The sequence below is a fragment of the Chamaea fasciata genome, unplaced genomic scaffold, assembly GCF_029207755.1.
Source record: "Chamaea fasciata isolate MVZ Bird 193981 ecotype frontalis unplaced genomic scaffold, bChaFas1.0.hap1 SCAF_47, whole genome shotgun sequence".
In the NCBI taxonomy this organism is placed as follows: Eukaryota; Metazoa; Chordata; class Aves; order Passeriformes; family Sylviidae; genus Chamaea; species Chamaea fasciata.
In genome coordinates, this window is record NW_027094132.1 from 868616 (window position 1) to 892234 (window position 23619).

Below are 23619 nucleotides of genomic sequence, written 5' to 3' on the forward strand. Positions count from 1 at the left end.
GGGTGGGACTCCCTGAAAATCCCTTCAGCTTTGTAGGGAAAGCACTTTTCCTACGGGGCACACAGGGTGTGAGGCTGGCTCTGGGAAAGAAATATTCCCAGGGAAGAAAGGCTGGGAACGTGCTGACGGCAGCACTGCTCTTTCAGGTGTCACTGTAAGAAGCTTCTAAAAAGCTCCATTTCTGCTTGGTGGGCAGAAAGTGCAGGAAAAAGTGCTGGGAATGTGTGGAGTAGGAGCTGAAATGATGTTGGGACAGCTCGGGCTGGAGGCAGGAATGCTCAGCAGGGAAGGAACAGGCAGCCTTAAAAGAAGAGAAAGCTTGAACATGTGAATTCTAGACAAAAGAATTTATACAGAGCTGATGAATTATGACCGATTCGCAGCGTGTTTGGGCTCCTGAAGACACAGATTTGGGGTCCCTGACTGTCAGAGCTGTGCTGTGAATTTTGTGGTGGTGCCATCCCCTCCTCCCCAGCACCCCCAGAGCAGGGCTCAGCTGTGCCTCATCCCACCCCTTATCTCTGGTGCATCTGCTGGCTCCAATTCCCCGCAAGAATCAGATTTGAAGGAGTGACAAAAGCCCTCATCGGTTGTTTCTCCTCTTTTGGTGGGGATGCAAACTCAGAGAAGCCAAGGAAAAGAGCCCAGTGCTTCACAGGGCTTGGGCAGAGTCCCAGGGGTGAATTCCCAAAGGAATGAGGAGTCTGTTCCCCAGCAGGCTCCATGTTCAGTTGGATCCAGGGAATTCAGCTGGACATCCTGGAGCCAAGGCCTGCCCCAAAGCTTTTCTTTCCGGGCTGAAACATAAGAAGTGTGAGTTCCCAGTTTGCCAGGCAGCTCAAACAAGGCAGCAAACACTCCACTGTAGGCTGGGATGTCCATTCCTCGTGCTGGTGGTCAGGGGTGGGTGGAATTCAGGATTGCCCAAATGGAAGAACTAAAAATAGAAAGAAACCAAGTTGTGAGGGAAAGCTTCTCACAATTTCCACTAAAACAATCCGAGAACTTGCTTTACTCATTTCCTTCTGCTCAAACCAGGTTCTTGTCAATGAATCCTGTTCTTTTTCCTCCTTCTCAAGGAGCATGTGGAGCCCAGGCCCAGCTGTGACTCAGGTGAAAGCACAGCACCATTTTTCCTGCCTCGGGGGAAGAAGGTGAGTTCTGGAGGTCCCCTAAGAAATGACCAAATTTTGCAAGCCAAGGAAGCTGGGATGAATCTTTCCTTGAAACTCTGGGCTGGGAATAATTCCCTTCGCATTTCCTGAGTGGGGATGAGCTGGTTGTGGTGCCAGGAAAGGCCAGGGGAATATCTCAGATACTCACCTGTAGGATTTGTGTTTTATACACTTGGCATTTGTGGGGAACAGCAAGGCGAACACACTCGTTTCCTTCTCTCAGGCCGTGAATAACACTGAGGAAATTGTTTGCACTTGGAAACCACAAGGTGGGGAGCTCAGGGACATCAAAATGCAAAGAATTGTAATCTGTGGGTGAAACTCTGAAATCGAGTGTTGAGCAAGATGCTTCTAAAGGAAACAATATATTTTCAGAATTAGATCACTAGTGATTTTTTTCTGCTGTGCAAAATAATTTCTCATTCACTCTTTGAAGGAAATAAAGAAGAAAATTGCATTTCACCTCCCTCTCCAGCTCCTTACTTTAATGTATACCTAGGCAGAATTTCTTGTCCTCTAATTTGAATTATCAGTTTGTGAAATGGTTTTTTCCTCCCCTCTTCCAGCTTGTTTCCAATTCTTTGCCTATAAGGAAATGATTGTGCTCCCCCTTTCCCACCCTTTTCTCATCCAAATTAGAGCTTTTTGTCATTTTTTTCCCCCATGGTATCACTTTCTTGGGTTACGAAGCAAAGCCTCATGCTCTGAGATAAACCTGGATACGTGGAGATGACTCAGGATTATTGGAATAATTGTGACTTTTCTTTTTGGGTTTTATTTTAAACCATCTCAACCCAATGAGAACATTTAACACAACCATGTCAGCTACAGGGGTAGAATTTAATTGAATTTCCTCAGATCCAAGGCCTGGCAGAGCTGCTGAGAAGGAATTCCACAGAGGGGAGGAATTAATCTAAAAGTGAGGGATCAGGTGTATCAGCAAAGGAATTCAAGTTGAGGAAACAAGGGGAGCACTGAATCAAGTTGTCTGCTTGGGAAATTCTCCAGGCTGCAGCAGAGAGAAGGAAAGAAACCCAGCCCACCTCAGCCAGGTCTTGGAAAGTCTCCAGCAAAGTTCAGGCACTGGAGGGCAGAGGAAATGCCTGAGGAGGAACTTCTGGATGTGCAGAAAACGCTCAGCCCTGGGCACGGGAGAAGCAGGAGCCTGCCTGGAGCTCTGCCCTTGGGATAAAGAACTGAGGGAGAGAACACAGAGCTCAGAGGGGACAGCAGGAGCCTGCAGTGAGGAGCTGCTGGGCTGTCCCACAGCCCTGGATTTGGGAACAGGATGGTTTCTGTGTCAGCCCTGCCACGTGGGGAGCAGTTCCCTGTCCCATCCATTCTGTGCTCCCAGAGGATGAGGAGCCCTGGTGACAACCAGCTCTCCTCGGCCCTCAGCCAGAGAAGGGAAGCAGAGCCCTTGCCCAGGCTGGGAACTTCCTTCACTCCCAGCCTGGGTGACACCAACCTCCAGCATCTGATTCAGGATCAAAGCTTCCTCCTGCAATTCCAGCCCTTAGCGACGCAATCCTTCGTGTCCATCCCGCTGGAAGAAACTGCAGAGTTTGAAGGAGTTTAAATCTTTTCAGAATGCATCTTTTCAAAGGTGAACTACCCAGGAAATGCTTTGCTTCAGTGGCTCGCAGGCAGCTGCAGTTGTTCAGGATTTCCACCAAATAACCTGGAAGATCCTCCAGGAGTTTGTGTATCCTGAGGAAAACAGGCACAACAGGAAAGTTTGTGCATGGAGCCAAGTTCAGGTGTTACCTAGAAATTCAATTCCGGTCCCCAGAGCCCAAAGCTCTGAATTCCCAGGATCAAGGAACCCCAGACTGGTTTGGGTGGGAGGGGACCTTCAAACCATTCACCACACCTTCCACTGGACCAGGCTGCTCCAAGCCCTGTCCAACATGACCTGGAGCATCAAAAAAAAAAAAAAAAAAAAAAAAAAAAAAAAAAAAAAAAAAAAAAAAATTCCTCCTGGAAGTCCTGGCTCAGCTGAGAAGCTGCACATCATTATTGGTGCTCCTGCACTCTCCCAGGGGGTGTTTTTCACTCCATTCCCTGAGCTGGCTGCTGGAGAAGGAGCCTGGCACCAGCTGCCCTTGGGAAAAGCTGTGAATTTTGGGGAGGATGCAGAACAGCATTTAACAGTGTGGGACAGCCATAAACCCACCCTGCTGGTGTGACTCAGCAGAGGCAGGAGCTGTTTGCTTTGGCACAGGAGCTTCCTCAGGCCAGGATCTTTGCTCTCACTGAGATTTGTGGGGCAGAAAAGCTCCCTCAGCCTCTTCCCAGCACTCTGAAGACATCAGACTTGTCTTGGGATGGTGCATAAACGCCCAATAACATTCGAGTGATACAGAGAGGTTTATAATAACCCATTCCTCAGCACACGGAGTGATTCAGAACTGTTTGCATGCCTGTGTGGGACAGATCCTTCATCCTCTGAGGGGAAAACGTGAGATTTTTCCTCCAGAAACTGGATAATGGGGTACTGATGGTGGAGTCCATTTAATCACGTGAAATACAGCTCCTGCTTGGCTGCAGTTTTGAAGCACCTTCCCAAAGACAGCAATAACTCTGAGGAGCTGAACCCCGAGACTCATCCTTGTCTCCTGGGAGTTTTTACTGCCCTCAGTGCTCCCTGCACCTGCACTGCAAGGAGGGCAGGATTTTATGGCCCCTCGAAAGTCCTGTACACAGCTTTTCCTGCATTTACTGCTGCTAAACACAGCCTTTGTGGGATCATATGGCACTTTAAGTGCTCTGATTTACAGAGAGGCAGCAACTCCATCTGTAACAAACATCCTAAAGCTGAGTTTAAGAGCGATCCACTGTATTTATTTGGCACATAAACACTCCCCTGCAAGGCATGTGCCTGAACTCACAGGAACATCACGGACACAGCAAGGTCACAGCCAAGCTGAAGGTGACAGGGGAGAAAGGCAAATCTTGGGAATTAGCAAATGGAAAACCGTCCTTTTCTCCTGGTAAATATTCCGGATACGTGGCTGAGATTTCTTCCTAGGATAAAGAGCCTGGTGTTACACAGAACAAGAAAAAGACAACCCCAGGCTCGGTTTAGCTTTAGCTTTCCAAAGTTATGCGTTTTATCTGTGGATAGAAATTGTTTCCCTGGAATTAGGAAACTCCAGGTGGCTCTGCGAGGTCAATTATCTTTGAGCTCCCTCAAGCGGCACTGAAACCTTGGGGTTTGTCACAGAAATCCTTGAGTTTCTTACAAAAAATTCTCGAGTTTGTCATAGAAATTCTCGAGTTTGTCATAGAGATCCTGGAGTTTGTCATAAAAATCCTCGAGTTTGTCATAGAAATCTTGGAGTTTGCAATAGAAATCCCCGAGTTTGTCACTGCAATCCTCAACTTTGTCACAGAAACCCTCGAGTTTTGTACAAAACCCCTCGAGTTTGTCACTGAAATCCTTGAGCTGGTCCCTGAAACTTCCCAATTTGTTGCACAACTCCTTTCCTAACGAAGCCCTGTCATTCGAGCCCGTGTTTTTCACAGCAGCTGTAGCAAACGGAGATGCTCGGGTTTCCAGGAATCGAAACCACTTCAGAGCAGTTGAAGGCGATCCATTTAATAACACAGTTCTCTTCTGACAGATCTCTGAAAAGACACGGATCAAGGGAAATGAAGCGTTTTATGTCCAAGAGGAGTTTGCAGCTGATTCCCAACATGATACCTGTGTGTTGTGAGAAGTTGTTTTGACCTTTTTTTTTTTTTCTTCTGTGGTTCCTTCTCAAATTCATGCCAGAGTCGCTGGAAAGTGAACGTGTTGTTCAACATCTCAGGTAAAACTCAGCCCTTTGCTTTCTACACCTTGAAGAGGTAAATAAATCCTCTGGCTTCAATCCAGAAGTTTTTTAACGTGGTTTTGCCTCGTTAAAAGCACATTTTATTGAAGAAGAACATCTTTTAATCAGAAAGCAATTGATGGGCACACAGGATTCAGGTCGTTTTTGGTGCAAGGAGATGAAATTTGATAGCAGACTGGAGCTTTTCACAGTTAAAAAAAAATAGCTTTTTCAAGGGTTTGAATAATATGGCAAGAACCTTTTGGAGCAAAGAGCTCAAGAACAAAATGACTTTGGAGAAGAGAAAACTTGCAGTGTTTGAAAGATCTACAGGGAAACCGGAGTGGGAGTGTTCATCAGGGACTGCCAGGACAGGAGGGAATTCATTTCCACTGTGTGAAAAACGAGCTCCACTCTCTTTTCAAATGTTTATGAGTTTAATAAAAATTAAAGACAGACAATTAGGAGACATAAGAGCAAACGTTTCAGCTGGGGTGCCTCACCAGAAAGCAACGCCCTTCTCTTTTCAATGGCTGTGTTTTTAAGGATTGCTGTTTTGCATATTCAATAGATATTAAAACTTTTTGTTTGCTTGTTTAAAGTTTTGCTAATTATCTTATTTGATCGATTTGTTTGTGGGCCTTTTTATTGTGTTTGGTAACATGGGTTTTGGCTGGTTTTATTTTGATAGAGAAACTAGAAATCCAGCAGCTTTTATGTAGGGTGATGACCTCTCCCTCATAATTGTTGGCTTGGTCAGTCTCAGATGTCACAAAGAAAAAATGAATTTTTCTACTATTCACACTATGTCCCAATCAGAAAATACACTCATCACCTTTCTAAACATTGACATTTATCTTGACATTGACACTTCTGGGAGGAATGACAGGTTTGTCTTTACAGACAAACTCTGGGTCTGCTGGTGGATAAAACCAGCACTGAGAGAGAAAAGAAACAATGGGAAGGATCCCACTGATTGATGAATGGAAAAGAAGATGTTTGCCTTCACAAACAAACGGTGGGTTTGCTGATAAATGAAAATGGATGTTGAAAGATGAAAGAAACAATGGGGAAACCCCATAAATTCCATAAAAATTCAAAGTTTAAAGGGGGTTGTACGTTAAGGAGGAATTTTGGGTATTGGGCACTCTGGGAAGTATGTAACTCTCAAGTACCTCAGGCAACGGGGGAAAAGAGGGAAACTTCTGCTTCTGCCCCAGCCCAGGGACATTTGTTATTTCTATCACCTGCTAGTTTGACACCATGAACCATTCTGGTTTTACCTAAGATGTGAATCATGAGCATTGTGGTGCTTTTTTGTCCACAATGTGCTGTTAAGAGCAAGAACACGCTGTTCTTACAGCTGGGATGGTGGCTGTTCTACACCATTGATTCCACACTGCATGACTAAAGAAAATCTCTCCTTTTCCTTACTAAGTTGAAGCTACAACTTAGTGCAAATAGGTGTTAAAAGAGAATGAATGCAATAATCCCCCTTTTCTTTTTTGGTCTGTAGTGGATACCCCCTTGAAGAATCCAGAACAACTCCAAAATGTTGTGCATACAATGAAGAAAAGGGAACACTAAATTCCCTTTGGATGATGAGGCTAGAAAACCTGTTTGAATCACTGTCACTGTTTCTCACCACACCTAATGTAACTAACAAGAAATTCAGCTGACTTTCTCTGTGAAAAACACGGTTCATTTTTTGTTAAAATTTTAAAAGTTTAATAATAAACAATAAGACAAGAAGAGACATAAGAAAAGCAAAATGACAGACATCTGGGTGCCTGGTGTTTCCACTCAAGGCACGGCTTGCCAGCAAAGGATCTTTAAATACCATAGGTATGGCATATTCATACATTTCATCCGCGATTTAAACATTCCTTTTGACTTTAGGTGTTTCTGCTTAATTGCAACTTTCCTCCCCCACCATTCTTTCCTGCACATAAAGTTTTTGTGGCTTCACAAAGTCGCAAATCTCTTGATAACGAAGGCAATAAATTCTTCTTGTTGGAGTCCTTGGTGTCCTTGCTGTTATGTCTATCCACATGAGATGCTGTGAGGAATTTCTTAATTGCTTCTCCCATTTGTTTTGTTTGTTTGTTTGTTTTTTGGTTTTGGTTCTTTTATTTTTATTTTTTGAGCTAGTTACAAAAAGCATCTGCTATAGCCTAAAAACTGTATTTATCCCACTACTACAAGAGGGTATATTACTGTAGCATAACTTTCTACCATAACGCATATGAGATTCATTTTCATATTTGTAAAAAGCCAAACACTTAATATGTATTTATAACAACACTGAGGCAGTTTTGCAATGAAGCAGCAGCGTGTCATGGTGCTAAATAGGAATTTGGCATTACCTCTAATGTTCACTGCTACAAAGTATAGCAGGACACAGCAAGGCAGACTGGGTTAGCACAGTCATTCCTCCCCTGCCCTTCCCTTCCTCCTGCCCATCCCATTGTCTCCTCTGCAGAAGATGCAGGCTATGAAAACAAGGCAAGATTGCCAGCTATTTTTCTTCTGCCACAGGATATGTTAGACACCGTGTTTTTTCAAAGGACTGTATGTGCCTCCCCCCAGCCTGCTGCTTTCTCATTCTATAAAAGAAGAGAGCTGAAGGAGTTTCAGGCATGTGAGTGCCTGACCTCTCTTTCCCTCTAAAGGCTCTGCCTCCCAAAGCCCTGGTTACCTGCTGTGCTTTGGCACGAGAGCCATTCCAGCCCGAAACACAAGGGCAGTGGACTTCAACTGCAAAGCCTCTCTCTGCAATGGGATTGCTTTGAGCCTGCAGCCTCCATGGGCAAGGGCTTTGTGGGGCAGGGGCCATCACAGCCTGTGCCCTGCACACAGAGCCAGGAAAAGCAGCAGATCCTGCTGGCTTCTGCTGCTGCTGATCCGAGCAGCAACTCCCCTGGGAGTTCCTCCAGGGAACTTCACACCTAGGGCTTCCATCACTGTTGTGGCTGTGGGAACTTGTTGCTTGCCAGTTCTTCACCATCCTTGTGGATTTCTGAGCATGTCAGCACAGGTGTCCATGGCCCTTCCTTCATCCCCAGCCTGCAGCACTCACAGCCCCTGCGGCCTCCCCCTTGCTGCAGCTCATTTGCAAAGTGCTGCCAAAGGCAGCGGAGCTGGCTCAGGATCCCTGTTGGCTCCTGGGCTCCAGGATGACCTTCAGAGGGACACTTGGAGCGCTTCCTGAAGAGCTGCCCGTGGCATGGTGGGTGGATTTGTCCTCCCTGGGTGGCTCTGGTTGGAGCTGGATGCTCCGTGGAGTCCCGGAGTTTTCTCAGCTGCCTTTGCAGCGAGTTCTCAGCCAAGGTGTGGCTCTGCTGCCATCCCAAATCTGCAGCTGCCCTGCCCAGCCTGAGTGCAAGTGGGGCACGTGCTGGGCACGGATGGAGATTTCCATGGCCAAAATCCTCCAGGATTTACAACTGCTCATTGCTCTGGACAGCACAAATCACAAAACACCCATCGCAGTTGACAATTGTAATTTCTTGCAGATTCCTACAGCTGCACTGCTGATCGACAAATACACAAGAATTGATTTCACATGAAAAATGTCATTTATTACAAATCGCTACACCCGCGCTGACAATACAGAACTATGCTGATGTCAATTTAAGTTTAAAAAAAGGAATTTATTAGATTTTTACAACAATGCTATGTAAAAATATAGAAATATCCACTTCAGTTAAGAAAACCTTAATTTATTGCCAACATCTACAACAACTCACTAGACACAAAGATCAATTAGGTGTTTAGCAACTTAATTTATTACATATTACTGCAAGCCTAAAGCCCATCTAGGAATACAAAAATATCAGTATTTCTATCTAAACAGTCGTCTACAAAGATCTCAATCGATACAATGACACAACTATACATCTCCATACATGTTTAAATAGAAAGATACACCCAGATACACCCACCTCAAAATACAGAAGTCAATACACATATGTAAATAGAAAGCTAGATATATTTACTTCTAGGAATACCAATATACCTATTTAAAGAGCCATATAACTCCAACTGCATAAATAGAAATACCTACACAACTGTATTCATAGGAAATAGAATTAAAACACACATAGAACAGCGTACTTACATATACATATACTTGCATCCATATATACATATGTTATTACAAAGATGTATGCATATGTACAGACACATATATATGTAGCATACATTTATAAATATACCAAGATACATACAGAAATATTCCTATACAAATAGTAACTTGCATATATAAATATCCATGTAATTATTCCTCTCTATGCTACAGTCCATATATCTTTAAACAGAAATCTAAGCAGAGGGATTCCAGTCACCCCATCTTCAAAGCCTTTCACTCTGTTCTTGCTTCCTCCCCTGCAGAGCAGCACCCCTGGACAAGGACAGCAGATGGCACATGTGCGAAAGCAAAGGGAACACTGAGTAAGAATCCAGATGTTTCCCTTGGCAGCACCTGCCCTTCAGTCAGGGAAGGGAAAATCTCAGCGCTTCCCCAGGAGGGTGAGAAAGAAAAAGTTCGGCCAAAGCCCACGGCCAAAGCCCAGGCCACCCTCACCCCCAGCTGCCTCACCGGCCCTGCGGCCTCAGCCGGGCTCTGGGCTGGCAGCAGCAGCTCCCTGGTCCCTGCTGGAGCTGGTGGCCTTCAGCTTCTCCCTGCTGCCTCCTGTCACTCTCTGCCTGTCCTCAAGGTCTGCAGGGCAGCCGTGGCAAAAGTGGAGCCTCTGGAATTGGTTCCAAGGCCTGGCAGAGCTGCAGGCCCGCAGCCCTCTGTGCTCCCTGCTGGCCCCCTCCATCCCCTCAGCCCCACCGTCCCCTCGGCAAACCCCCGGCCCCCTTTGGTTTCTTCAGCCCCTGCCAGTGCTCTCACCCCACTCAATCCCTTCTGACCCATCCCGGCCCCTTAGACCCCCCTCAGCCTGCGCCCCTTCCCTGTCACCTCAGTGCCACCATGGCCCTCTGCTCCCCCACAGCCCTCAGTCCCCCAGCAGCTCAAGGTCACCGTCCCTGCAGCGTCAGCGCCTCCTCGGCCCCCTCAGCCCCCTGTGTCTCCCCGTCCTTCAGCAGCTCCTCGGGACAGTGCCTGGGGCCACCGGCAGCTCCCAGCGCTCCAGGGACACCCGGGGCTGGAACTGCTGCTCCGCCCGGCCCGGCCGCCAGCTCGGACCCAGCACAGCAACAGGGGACACAGGGGGCACAGGGGGAGAAACAAGAGCTGAAACAGGCAGCTGAGCGGGGAAAGAGGTAAAAATGCAGCCTAGGCCTACACAAACATCACTCTATCCGTCTCTATCAATTCACAGACCGTCACAGGGCTTTCCTTTGTGATGTCAGGGCACGGTTGCCACGTGGACGTGGTGACATCACGAGGTTGCCTTGCTGCACGGAAGGCCTCAGGGGTGTCAGAGCAGCTCTTGAGCTTGCTCAGTGCAGGAGCGTCCTGCAGCTTGAGGCGACTGTCAGTGGGCACGTGCACACTGACAGGAGACTTGCTTTTTGATAGTGTTAGAGAACACTTGGCAAACTTGCACAGCAGTTGCCACAATGATTGGGCAACTGGCTGCTGTAGTTTGCTCCGTTTATGGAGTTGGATATTCCACCTATTTCCTGACTCACCTGGCACGTAAGTAGAGGTTTTCCCTGGGTGTCACCTAACTTGCCTTTTGTATGTCTTCCTGCTCTTTCTTGGGCATTGAGTTGATTTGGAAACAGAAAGACCTTTTGGATGCCACTTGGGTAAAGGTGCTGTCAACACGTTCAGCTCAAAACGGGCTGTCTGTAGCCAGGGCCGTGCGGGCAGCATTTTCAAGGGAACCTGCAGGGGTTGCGTTCCCTCCATGGGAGCGTCTGTGGCAGCAGAGTCTGTCATTTCCTCCATTTGCTGGGTCAAGCAGGACAACTCTGAAAATGTAGACTGGGAGGCCTTCTTGGAAGATCTTCTAAAAATGCTCTGGTTGTCTCCAGTTTTCTCAAAGCATCTGCTTCATTTTCCCTTGCCCACTGCAGGTCACCTGAGCCGGATATTCAGAGGTTCTGATGCTGAGGTGAGTAAGAAAGGCACATTTGATGTTCCTGGCGTTTAAGAATTGTGCAGCAAGCTGTGAGCTTGGCCTGTGGCAGTAGAGTGTAGAGGGCCAGCTGAGTAGGCTGCAAGAAAATCCATTTCCATGTCTACAGCAGGAAGAGCAAAGGCATCACTGGCTATTTCCTAATTTTCCATTCCAGAGCTTTAAAAGAACTAAAAGCCCAGTTTTGCAGAGAGAATGTGCTTCCTGATAGTAGCCAGGGGGGAATGTCTAATTCAGAGCAATTTGCCAAGTCCAGTTGAATCAGCCCATTAGAATTTAGTCTGAGGGACTTAGAATATCCTTGCTCTCCAAGTTGATGATTTGTGCTTAGTAGAGCTGGTTCTAGAGCTGAAGAGAAGGAAGGTTCTAAATGAGCCTGTGTCTCACGCTCCTGTCTGTCCACAGATCACTGAAGGAAGAACAGACTCCCCTCCGGCTTCCTCTGCTCCTGGACAAGAAGCCAACGAGGAGCCAAATGACCACAAGGCTCCAGCTGTGGTCACACCACAGCCGCAACTTTCCCAGCCAGTAAGTGCCACTTCTGGAGGGTGCTGTCTTTAGTGCAAGGCAGAGCTGCAAGTTTCTGAGCAGCCAGCTCTTGCTGTTGGTGGCTGAGGATGCCGAGTGCTGCAGTTCTGCCAGACCTAGCCATTCCCCTCAGCCAGTGACAGCTGGAAAATGGGCTTTGAGCTGCCATGTTTAGGCCCCAGCTTGCTGGGATTCTGATAGAGGCCAGCCTGGAGCAGGAAGGTTCCCTGTCTGCAGAGGAGGGAGCATGTCAAAGGCACTGTGCTCAGCCTTGGTGGATACGTAGGGGACGCTGTGGTCTGGGGACACCTGTCCCCCTCCACAGACTCGCCAAGTACCCACAGGCACAAAAAGTATTGATGTGACAACACAAGCTTTTTGGGGCGGTTTGTCCCCACGAGCTTCTTGGCTGTGCTTACCTGGGAGCATTTCAGAGACACACTGGGGACGTGGAGTTTCTGCTTCAAGTCAGGGATTTTGGTGCCTTGGTTGCCAGGTTGTTCTTTTGGTAAAATGGAAGCAGAGGTGGGCAGGGAAGCAGAAAGAAGTGGCTGAATTAATGTGAATTGTGGGCAGAAAGGTGAAAAAGCTGAGCCTGACAGCAGCTCCCAGTCACTGGCTGACAGCACCTTCCTAAGGGCTTGCATTTAAAATGGGATCTGGGGCTAATCTCTGCCAGCCACTTTTCTGACACAAACTCTTTTGTTGTCTCAGATCTCCACAGGCTCTTCTATTGAAGCTGCAGCAGCAGGAGCAGCAGTGTCACCTGAAGGGGCCTGGCCTGCCCCAGCTGAGCAGTGGAGCCTGGGCAGTTCCTTCATCTCCAGCACTGACAAAGCTGCTGCTCAGCAACAGGAGATGGAGTATGATGAGGATGACTTCCTGGGGTTCATGAGTACGTCTTGTGTCTTTCTTCTCTGAGGGACAGTGTATTGTGAGCATGTGTCAGCATAGCTGGACCCATTGATCCTCCTCATCTCAGTGCCCTTTGTGATTGTACAGCACAAGTCATTGAAGCTGCTTCTTGCCCAGAGCAGCTGCCCGTCCTGTGCCCTCAGATAAGACCTGGTGGGGCTGAGAAGAGAGCCCAGCTGACTCTCTGCCTCCCATCACCTGTTGGCACAAAAGGGCACTGACGTGCACCTGGGTGTGTCTGCTCTCCAAGCCAATCCTGCTGTGTCCTCAGTGGGGGCACCAGCTTGGAAGGGGCTGGGTGTGGCCGTGCCTTCTTGCCATTACTTGTCAGTGCTGGTGCCTGGGCTTTGGCAGCTTTGTGGCGGTGGCTGCCCTGGCCCTGAGGGCTGGTGTGAGCGCCGAGGCTGGAGCCTTCCTTAGCTGGGAGAGTGCCGCTGCCGGCCGGCCGCTGCAGCGCGGAGCTGCCCCGAGGCAGCAGCCCCTGCTCTGGGCCGGCTCCTGCACGGCCTGGGCTGGGCTCACAGAGGGTCAGCATCTCCTCTGGGCAGCTGTCCGTGTCCCGCCGGCACCTGAGGAGCACTGCTGTCCTTGCTGCCCTTGCCCGCTGCAGGAAGGTGGGCACGTGTGCGGGGCTGAGAGGGCGAGTGCAATGGCAGGGACTGATCCCTGCTGTCAGGGGGAGGAGAAGCAGTGTGGTTCTTCACGTGGGCCACGGGCAAGGGCGTCTTCCAGCTCAGCCTGCTCATCAAGGGTGAGGGTCCTGCTGCTGAAGGCCCCTTGGGGTTGTTTAGAGCATGAGCTGCTAGGGTTTACAAAGGGAAAGGCATTCCTTTGGGAAACTGCTGCAAGGTGGGGAAGATGCCCTCCTCTCCTGCGAATGCATCTCCCTGTGCTTTGTTTTCTGCCAAGGCATCTCTTCAAAGGACTGTAGAAAATCATTCTCTGTGCTGACCTGCTTGTACTGCAGAGCTGCCTGTCTTGTTGCAATTGTTGTTGTTGTTGTTGTTGTTACCCAGCTGGCCACAAAGGACTCAGAAGGCCAGACTGTAGAGCCCCAGCAGGGCTGCCTTTTGTATCTCTTGGATGGTGGGATGTCTGCTTTCAAGTGAGCATTTTGCATTTTGTTTCCCTCAGGGCAAATGGTGAGCACAGAAAATCCCCGGAGGAAATACACCGAAAAGGAAATTGTTGGCAGAGGGTGAGTCCAACCACAGTTGCTTCTACACAGTCATGGGGCAGCTGATTTGCTGCTGGAATATCTGTCAAGTGTGAAGTCAGGCAAGCTGCAAACATATTCAGACACGCGGGTTAGTCTGCCCCATCTCTCAGTACCGGCCAGAATTTGGAAATGTGGTCAGAAGGCATTATCAAAGACACTTCTATTTCATTACCAGAAACAGCAACCTACCCCCTATCATAGCAGTCAGATAACACTTCTCAGGAGCATTTATTCCCAAGAGTTTGCTGGAAGAAATAGTCTGTGGTGAGGATAAAAACCGCCCAGTTTAGAAACTGAAATCCACGATGAAAGAATCACCTGGCCTTTGGAGCTGAGGCACTAAACCCCAATGCTTCAGAAACAGGCCCAGTGCCCATGCACTGGAGAGGAACATGCGTCATCTGCCCTCTGGCAGTGCCCTCCTGCATGCTGCAGGTTGGAGGCATTTCCAGCAGACATCTCCTGTCTGGGCTGGCTTTCACTCCAAGGTCTAAATGGCTTCTACTTTCTTTGCTGCTGTTTTGTTTCTAGGGCATTTGGAGAGGTTTGCAGAGCCATCGACACTGCCACGGGAGAACAGGTAAATGTCAAGAGCCCCTGCAGATTCTGCTGCTCTCCAGGGCTTTCCTGTCTCGTGTCAGCTGCGGCTGCAGCTGCGGCTAGAGCTGTGCTGCAAAGGCACAAGAAGCACAGACTGGTGCCAGCCTGCCAACTGCATTTGGGGCAGCCTTTGTCCTGCTCAGCTGCCAGAAGGAAGGCAAGGAGGGCAGCGGTTCCTTTCAGAGAAGGATGCTCTCCCTGGCTCTCAGATGCTCCAACAAAGGAGCATCTCACTGCTCTCCGGGGCTACGGCTTCAGAGTCCTGAATTCTCATTTCTGGCTGCCAGCAAATACATCTGAATGTTCCTGGCAGTTCCTTAGCCACCTGCAGTGCTGCACTTGGGAACTGCACATAGGGAGAGATCTGCAAGGCGTCCCTAAAAGCCCCAAGCCCTGCCTATAGCCCGAGATGTATCCACAGAGTACCAAGGCATGCATTACTTCTTCTCAAGTACAGACAGACAGAGAGTGTGCTCAGAGCTTTGGGGATGATAGTTGACACACCATTGCTAACAAGTGGACAAGGCAAAATGTGGTCAGTGGCCACGTGTCCTGGATCTGGCCCCCAAAGGAGCAGAGAAATGGGCTGTAGGAATGTCACTTCCTAATTACTCCTTTGTCTAATTACAAGGCACTTTGGCACGGCTTGGCGGTGTCATTGCAAAATCTCTCTCCCCATGTGTGTTTTGGTCTCATTCCACCAACTTCTAAAGTTACTGATTTTCAATGTCATTCTAGGTGGCCATCAAGAAAATCTATCTTCGGGGACCGAGCGAGATGGAGGATATTGTTACTGAAATCACGGTCATGAAGAGGAATATGAGTCCCCATCTTGTCCATTATTTAGACGGGTGAGTGGTCATGGTCTCATCCCATGAAGGTTTGTTTACATAGTAAAAGTATGCAAGGTTAAAACCCCACTTTGGACACTAGCAGAAAAGAAAGCTGTTAATTATTGCTTCATTATTACTTCTCTACTCATCTCCAATGGATGGGAAGAGAGTGCAGTTTATCTCCGTGAGTCATCCCTGGCTTTCCAACACATAGTTGAAAAATTGTTCCAAAACCTGCATCAACTCTACCATAAGAAGTCAGTACCCTGTAAGTTGGCTGCCTCCATGTTGTCTCAGGATGGATTTTTTAAGGTTTCTTCAATGCTGATGAAGCATGCTAGGGAGGATTTCCCTTGGATTGTTGCCCCTCTTTTCCAGGGCTGACCATGCCAGGAACACTAGGTGCTTCTTTCCAGAAATACCACGCGGGACAGGTTTTTCATCTTGGCGTATACTAAACTGCACTTTTTGATTGCTGGCCATCAGAGACATCTCCTTTTGACAGATGTGCTGTTCTCCTTGAGACTGCACAGACTGCAAACAACCCACAGCCCGGAGGGAATGTCTTTAATTCTTTTAATTCTGTCCTTGTCACAAAGCAACCCAGAAACAAGAATCAAGCAAAGGAGCCAACGAATGCATGTTCATCTGCATGGCCTTGTTCCCTTCTTTCAGCTACCTTGTGCATGAAGAACTGTGGCTGGTGATGGAGTACATGGATGGAGGCAGTCTTTACGACACAATCCAAAAGACTCGCCTGACAGAAGACGAGATTGCCATCATCAGTCGGGAGGTCAGTCGGGGATCCCAGCTGTGCTTCCCAGAGCTTGGGCAGGATTGTCTGGGAAAGGGGCTCAGAACAGGAGCGATACCATGAGCCAGGCTTTGTTTCTGTGTGGCTGATATGCTCTGGGCAAGCAAGAGCATCTCAAATGAACTGCCTGCCAGTGCCCCTGCACTCACTGGACTCTGTTCTTGTCCTCTTGTCTCCTGCTGTTGCATTTTCACTCTGGCTCTTGTATTTGCTCTTCTCCATCTTGCCTCTCTAAACTTTGGTCTGTTGGCACTGCATTCCTTGCCTGTAAAAGCAAAGGTGGTGGTGGTGGCAGCATTTGAAAGGAACAGCAAAGAAGAAAGAGAGACTCATTTCTCTGAGTCCTCAGCTGGAAAGGTTAGCAGTGCAGCCAGAGTGCTCTGTACTTCTGAGCACATCCACTGCAGCAGCAGTCATCCTGGCTGGTTTGCAGGGCAGAGTCTACACCAGCAGTTGCTGTACTCTTTGACAAGCTGACATGCCTTCCTTTAGAAAGGTGCTGCTCTGCCTGTGTTGGAGCAGCGAGCTCTTCCCCTCAGTGGCACTGTGTTCTGCCATTACTCCTCATTCCCCTGCAGAGGGAATCTTGGAGAGCTGTTTCCTTTCTTGTGTGATGAAATCACAACACTGATTTTTGCCCTCCTGTTTCTGGTTTCTCTCTCAGTGCCTGCAAGGACTGCATTTTCTCCACGCCAACCACGTGATGCACAGAGATTTGAAAAGCCTCAACATCCTTCTCAAAACGGATGGCTCTGTCAAGCTGGGTCAGTATATTCTTGGGCAGGTGCAGCGTCCCAGGGATATGTGGGCTGTGGGGCTGCTTTTGAGTGAGTGCCAGCCCCCCCAAAATGGTGCTGGTGGCAGTGCAGGGAGCCTGTTGTGAGCTGAACACACGGTGGCAACGTGCACAGACCTATGGCAAGGCTCGAGCAGTCCACAGTGGCATTGCTCTGTGCGTGTCCCTTCCAGAGGGAGGGAGCTACATGTCTAAAGTTTGAAAAGCCCCTGCTGGAGGCCGTGTAAAAAATGTGGGGATTTCTGAAGCAGCCAGCACCATAATTCCTTGGCTAAAGTCCTGAGGAAACAGAGCAGGGACAGTTGTCCAGGAGATTCAAGAGCACATTCTCAAACTTCTACCGGGAAATTCTTTTGCGTGCTTTCCTAATTGCACAGGATTCAAATAAAAACGGTCTTTTGCTCTCTCCCCAGCTGATTTTGGCCTCTCTGCTCAACTCACCCCTGAGCAGAGTAGACGGAGATCGGTGGTCGGGACTCTTCAGTGGATGGCACCTGAAGTGAACGGTGAACCCTATGGCCCCAAAGTGGACATATGGTCTTTGGGAATCGTGGTCATTGAAATGGTGGAAGGAGAAGCTCCTGACTGGGAGGAAAATTCTGCCATGGTAAGGTGTAAATACTCTCTGATCCCGCTGTCTTTCTCCCCCATCCCACTTTGTGTGTGCCACTGGACAAAATGCCATTGCCATCCGCTGGAACTACTTCCACCACAGTCCCTTTCTGAAAATGTCCCGGCAGCACATCAGCATCTGCTGGGGTTTTGGTTGCATCCGTGGGGGAACTCAAGCCTTAGCCCAGGCAAACAATCTCCCTTCTCAGGCAACACTGGGCTTTGGCTTAGAAGTCGTTCCAGCTCTTTTGGCTTTGTAGACAGCCCTAATAGCAGCAAACAAGCATCTTAGAAGTGGTGTTATCTTTCCTGAAATGAAGGAAAGTAACCCAAACCCGAGGATGTTTATAAAACAGTGGTTTGGAGAGAAGAAGTGCACCCCCATTCTTCTCACAAGGAAATTTGCCTGAAACCTTGACAAGAGGGTGTGAAGGCCACAGAGTCTCTTGTGCTTCTTGTGCGGTGCTGCTGAAACACTCAGTGACCGTCTTTCTTTCCTAACCCAAGCCGTCACCTCCATGTCACTAAGATGAAGCCTGGCCATGTGGAGAGCCGGCCAAACCCACCCCTTTGTTTCCAGGCACTTTCTAGGATGGCCATACCATTAATGCATTGACTTGAGCGTCCAAATGAGCAGAGGGCTACCACATGGATGGCGTTTCTCCCTCTTCTGCTTTGACCACCAAAATTTTCCTTTTGCTGCCTAAGGGACGCTGAAATTTGCAGTCTGATGAGAGACGGAGCTGCAGGTGTTTCCTGTGTGCCCAAAGAGGCATTTTCGTCCCAAGACATTTGTGCATGCATCTTCATGTGTCTGTGTGGAAGATGAGATTCCAAATGTTTGTTTCCTTACCTGAGGAATAACTGAGGGATTTCCTTTCTTTGCTTGCAATTCCCATTGTTTTCAAGAACCAAGGAAAAAGCTTGATGACTTTGGTTTGATGGCAGCTGTGCTTAAGGGACCAACAAGAGCTGCAGAGATGCTTTTCATGTAATTATCTTTGGAAATAGTAGAGTGAGTTAGTAGAGCAAAGTGCCTCTTCCAAATAGCCTGTCAAGCTGCTCAGGTGAACCCTCAGAGAAGGAAACCTGCTTTTGCTGCTATTGTTTCCACTAACAAGGCCAGTCAATGAAATCAACTGCCAAGGCAAGAGCTGCTGGATGCTGGGAAAGCTGTGGCTGCATCGGGCTTTGGGTGTTTTGTTGGTCAGGAAAGTCATCTCTGCCTCTGTGCCACGGCAGAAAGTGCCACTGCAGAGTGCAGCTGAAACAATGTGATCTGGGAGAGCAGTTCCAGACGTGAAAGAAGCGGGTGAGAAACTCGTGTTTCCTTTCTCTTCAGGCTCAACTCCTGAAAGCCACCAAAGGGATCCCAAAGCTGCAGCAGCCCAAGCTCCGCTCCCCTTTGCTGTGTGACTTCCTGAGCTGCTGCCTGCAGAGAGACGAGGCGCGGCGCTGGTCTGCCAAGGAGCTGCTGCAGGTAAAATGCCAAGGGGCTGCAGGGGAAACAGTGTCCCAGGGACGGGCTCCTCCTGCACTGAAGTGCAAGGCATCAGGGGAGCCTCCTCCTCCTCACCTCCACTCTTGGTGCTGTTCAAATGAGAACAGTCAGGAATCCTAGACTGGGCTGGGCTGGCAAGGGCCTGTAAGGGTCATCTGCTCCAAGTGCCCTGCAATATGACCAGGGACCTCTTTCAAGAGATCAGGATGCTCAGACCGGAGATATTTCCAGGCCTGGGGCACATAGCAGCTCTTGCAGCAAGCTGTGCCAATGTGGCCCCACTGTTGCTCCTTAGATGTACTCTGATTCAATCTCCTTTTCCTTTGAAAAATATTGCCCTGCCTTTGAGGCTCTTAGCTTGCAAAGTAATGGTTCATTCTTGTTTTTTTTTTTTTCTTTGTGCAGCATCCATTTGTAACGTCAGCCAAGCCTGTGTCCAGCCTGGTGCCACTGATCACTTCAGTGAAAGAGTGGAAGGAGGAGACAGGAATCAGACAACTGTTTTCTCCAACACCAGTATAGAGAAGGATTGTAGAATAGGACTGTAGAGTAGGATTGCAGCTAGGACAGTGGAGTAGGATAGCAGCATAGGATTGGAAATAAAGTTTGTGAAACCTCAACTCCTTTCAAAGATTCCCCTCCTTCTGAGCCTCTGACAAAGCTCAACATTTTCTCCTGAAGTGTCAGTTTTTTCTTAGAGGTGGAGAGTGACATTGATGGCTTCTTTGGTACAGTTGGAAAGTGGGGAAGGCTCTCCCGAGGGGAAGCGTGGCCGTGCTGGGCGCAGCACAGACCGGTGGCATCGGCCGTCCGGAGCGTGCACAGGAGCAGAGAAAGGCAAACCACAGGCGAGGGCTGCAGGCCTGGCTGAGGATTGCCACCCTTGTGCCGGCTGCCCTCTAACTCCTGGCCAAGGTGAGCAGTGTGTGCAGCGCTCTGGGCACAGGGGAGGGAGCCGGGCTGCTCCGCAGGCTCCGGCACAGGGCAGCCTCCTTCAGGCACGGCGCTTCTGCCGGGGGAAGCGAGGCCAGCGGCAGGCAGGGACAGCTTGTCAGCTCACATCTGCAGGAGCCGGGGCCTCACACGGCTCTGGGAGGAAGCGCCTGCAGTGCTGGAGTTGTGCACTGAGCCAGAGCAAAAGAGTGAAATGCAGAGTGTTCTGCAGAAATATTCCGGGGCGCCAGGCCAGCCTGCTTTGAGCTCTCTGGCACACAGCAAGCACTGTGCAATGCAGCCCTGAGCTGCTGGGAGATAGAGAGGTGTTAGAGAGGAGCCAACTGTCAGATGAAATTTAATGGGGTGACAACGTCATCAAAGCCAAAGAGAACTGTTTTTTAGGATGGATTCACCTGAGCTGGGTGTGTATCTCCCTCTCCCAAGAGCCAAACACACACACAACACACACACAGAAAATGCTGCTTTTTATTGCCTTTCCCAGCCCAGGGCGAACCGTGTCCCCTTTCCCTTTGGCCGGGAAATAGGAAACTTGTATTCTGTCCCCACCGCCTCCTTTTCTGTCCCCTCCCCTCTTCTCCTACTTCCCTTTTGGTTTGGTCTTCACGCTGGCCCCTCTCCCAGCTCACAGCAACACCCAACAAATCAACTAGAACAAACCCAAACCCTAAATAACAACCCCAAGAACCAACAGCTTTCGTTCTTTCTTCTCATAACCCTGCAGCTGCAGCAAAATATTACCTCCTATCTCACAGAGGGAATCGGGCAGGAGCCTGTGGCTCGTGCTTGAGCAGTGAACTGATTTGGAAGGGAGCAGAAGGGTTTCAGCAGGCAGTTTGTGTTTTTCTTCTGAATTGCTGAAGGAAAGACACAATGTGGCTTCAGTCAGCAAAAACATTTTCAAGGTGAATTAAAGAAATGCTTGTGAGCAATGCCCAGAGAAGGCAGGTTTTGAGAAAATATTGAACTGTAACAAATTGTGAATTCCCTTTGCATTAACAGACTGTTGAGCCCTCTATTCCTCCAGAGCAGTGATTGATGTGTGCAAGTGACTACCTTAGCCTTGAGAATAGTCTTCCCAAGAATGTAGCTGGAATGCATTCAAGGGGAAAAGAGTGGTTGTAGGAGGCTCTTGAGCATCAGAGGAGAATTGCAGCAATGGGATGTTCCCCAAATGACCACCCGAGACTCTCAAGAGAGCCCTACTCTCCTGTCAGTAACTTCTGAGGAGTGATTTAAATATGTCAACTAATTTGAGGGAATGTTTAGCCTGTGAGTTTCAGCAAAGTAATGAGTAGGTCTTGTTTCCATGGTTACAAATGAGCAGGTGGGATTTCTGGCTGAGCACGTGTTAGAAAAGTGATTCCCCACGCACCCAGCACTGAAATAAAGTCATCTATTGACAGGTGAAAATGAAACCTTTTCCAGCTGTTCCCCTCGGGTTTACCTTTCTGGGGGCCAAAGCTCTGTGCTGCAGGTGGCCCGGGTGTGTGCAGAGCAAGGCAGCCTCCACAAAGCCCTTGGTTTCCCCACAAGTCGTCATGATTTGTTGCCAGGTGTGCCCAGCTGTGGCAGGAGAAAGAGCCCGCAGTGCAGTGGGCGCCGTGCCCTGCCCGGCCAGGGCTCTCTGGCACAGAGGAGCAGCAGCAGCACCTTTCAACCCACTCCTGCCCTGGCCTCACCTGGGACACAGAAGCCTCTGGAAATCAGCACCACCTGGCCCCTTCCCAGCTTGGAGCAGATCCTGCTGGTGGGCACATCCTGCACTTCTACTGCTTCCAAACAGGAATCAAGGCACAGGGGGAGACGGACATACAGAGAAGCCCTGGGCTAGTGCAATAAATGGGCAAATGCATGGGGGAATGTGTTAGGAATCATTTCAGCTGTCATGCCAATCCTGCCTTCTCTCCTTTTCTCCCTTCACATTTCCTGTTCTTTTCCCTCTCACATTTCCACCCCTTCCCCCTCTCGAGTCTCACAGTTTTCCTCTCATGTTTGCCTCCCAAGTTTTACTCATTTTCCCCACCCTTTTCAGCTCCCTTTCCTCACGCTTTGCCCCTCACATTTCCCCAACTTCCCGCTTTTTCCTGCTTTTTTGTTCTCCCACGATTCTCACAATTTTCCCCTCACTTATCCTGCCCTTTTCTCCCCTCATGCTTTTCTCCTTTCCTCAGTCATTTTTCTCCAAGTTGTCTCCTCATGTTTCTCACTTTTGCCCTCATGTTTCCCAGGCTTTCCCTCTTACATTTCTCCCACTTTTCCCCTCACGTTTATCATTCTTTCCCCCTCATGTTGCTTCTACTTTTCCTCTAGCATTTTCTGCCCTTTTTTCACTCCTGTTTTCTGCCACTTTTCCCATCCAACTTCCCACCCTTTTTTCCCCCCTAATGTTTCCTGCCTTTTTCTGCCCTCTGGTTTCTCCCTCTTTTCCCCTCAGGATTCTCACAATGTTCCCCTCACATTTGCTGCCTGTTTCTCTCTCTCTGCCAGTAATTTTCTCACTCTCTTCCCCTCACATTTCCCTCCATTTTTTCCTCTATGTTTTTCAGCCTTCCCTGATCATGTTTCTTAGAATTTTCCCATCATATGTCCTGCCTTTTCCTCCTCTCACCTTCCTCTCCTATTTTCACTCACATCTTCACCATTTTCCCCTCCGTTTTCTCAGCCTTTCCCACTCAGGTTTCCTACGCTTTTCTTCCCTCACACTTCCCTCCTTTTTCCACTCCCATTTCTCACACTTGTCACCTCATGTTTTCTGCCTTTTTCCCCCTCACATTTCTTAACTCACTGCTTCCTGTCAGTGACTCTTCCTCTTCAGTAGTTGATGAGCTTCTTTTCTTCTTTCCTGCAATCCCCTCCTCCAAAGAATGGGTGCCAGAGCAGCGCTCCAAGAAGCCCCTGCCCGTGTGTCTGCTGAACAGAATGGCTGTGCTCGACTTGAACAATCTCGTGAAGAACAACCTAAACTGCAGTGGACTTTCAATTCCCTCTAGTCTTCATAGTGTTCTAAAGAAATAGGTACCGTGAGGGATACACGTCGCAGGTGCGCAGCCGCTGCACCATCCGCCTCAAGCAGATCCCATCTCCGTTTTCATCACCTCACAGTGACTGTGACTCCTGCCTGGACGAAACCACTTGTGATGCTGCTTGATGCTAATTGGAGTCCATGTGCACAAGGAGTGCTTTTAGCCCTCTTTCAAAAAAAAAAAAAAAAAAAAAAAAAGTTTTTATTTTAAAACGTTCAATGCCTGGAGTTTCGTATTTTCACCTATTTGAATTGCCTTGACATCAAAGTACTGCCAGTTGGCGTTCCAAACTGGCTGGTCTATGTTTGTGTGCACAGAGCAAAGGTGCCAGACCGTGTCCTTTTCCCGGGTGTCCGTTAATGTCCATTTCAACAGGCACTGAAGGGGGGCTCTGCCTGCCCCACACAGGATGGCAGCCAGAGGGCTGAGGCTGCGCCTCCTAGTGAGATCAGCCGCCCTGGCAGCCCAGCCCCAGCCGCCATCTTGTGTGTGGCTCTCCAGCCCTGGCCGCCATCTTGTGTGTGGCTCCCTCAGCCCTGGCCGCCATCTTTTGCACTGACCTAGTCCAGCTCTTAAGCGAATGTGTTGCTGTTTTGTCGGCAGTCAGGGTCCGCCCCAAAGACACCAACACCAGCAGGACAGGCTACAGGGAATGGCACGGGTTTGGCTCAAAGCAGCCAGCCCTGACTTGTCACTGTCCTTTATCCATGAACACGTCCCCATATGCAGCCAC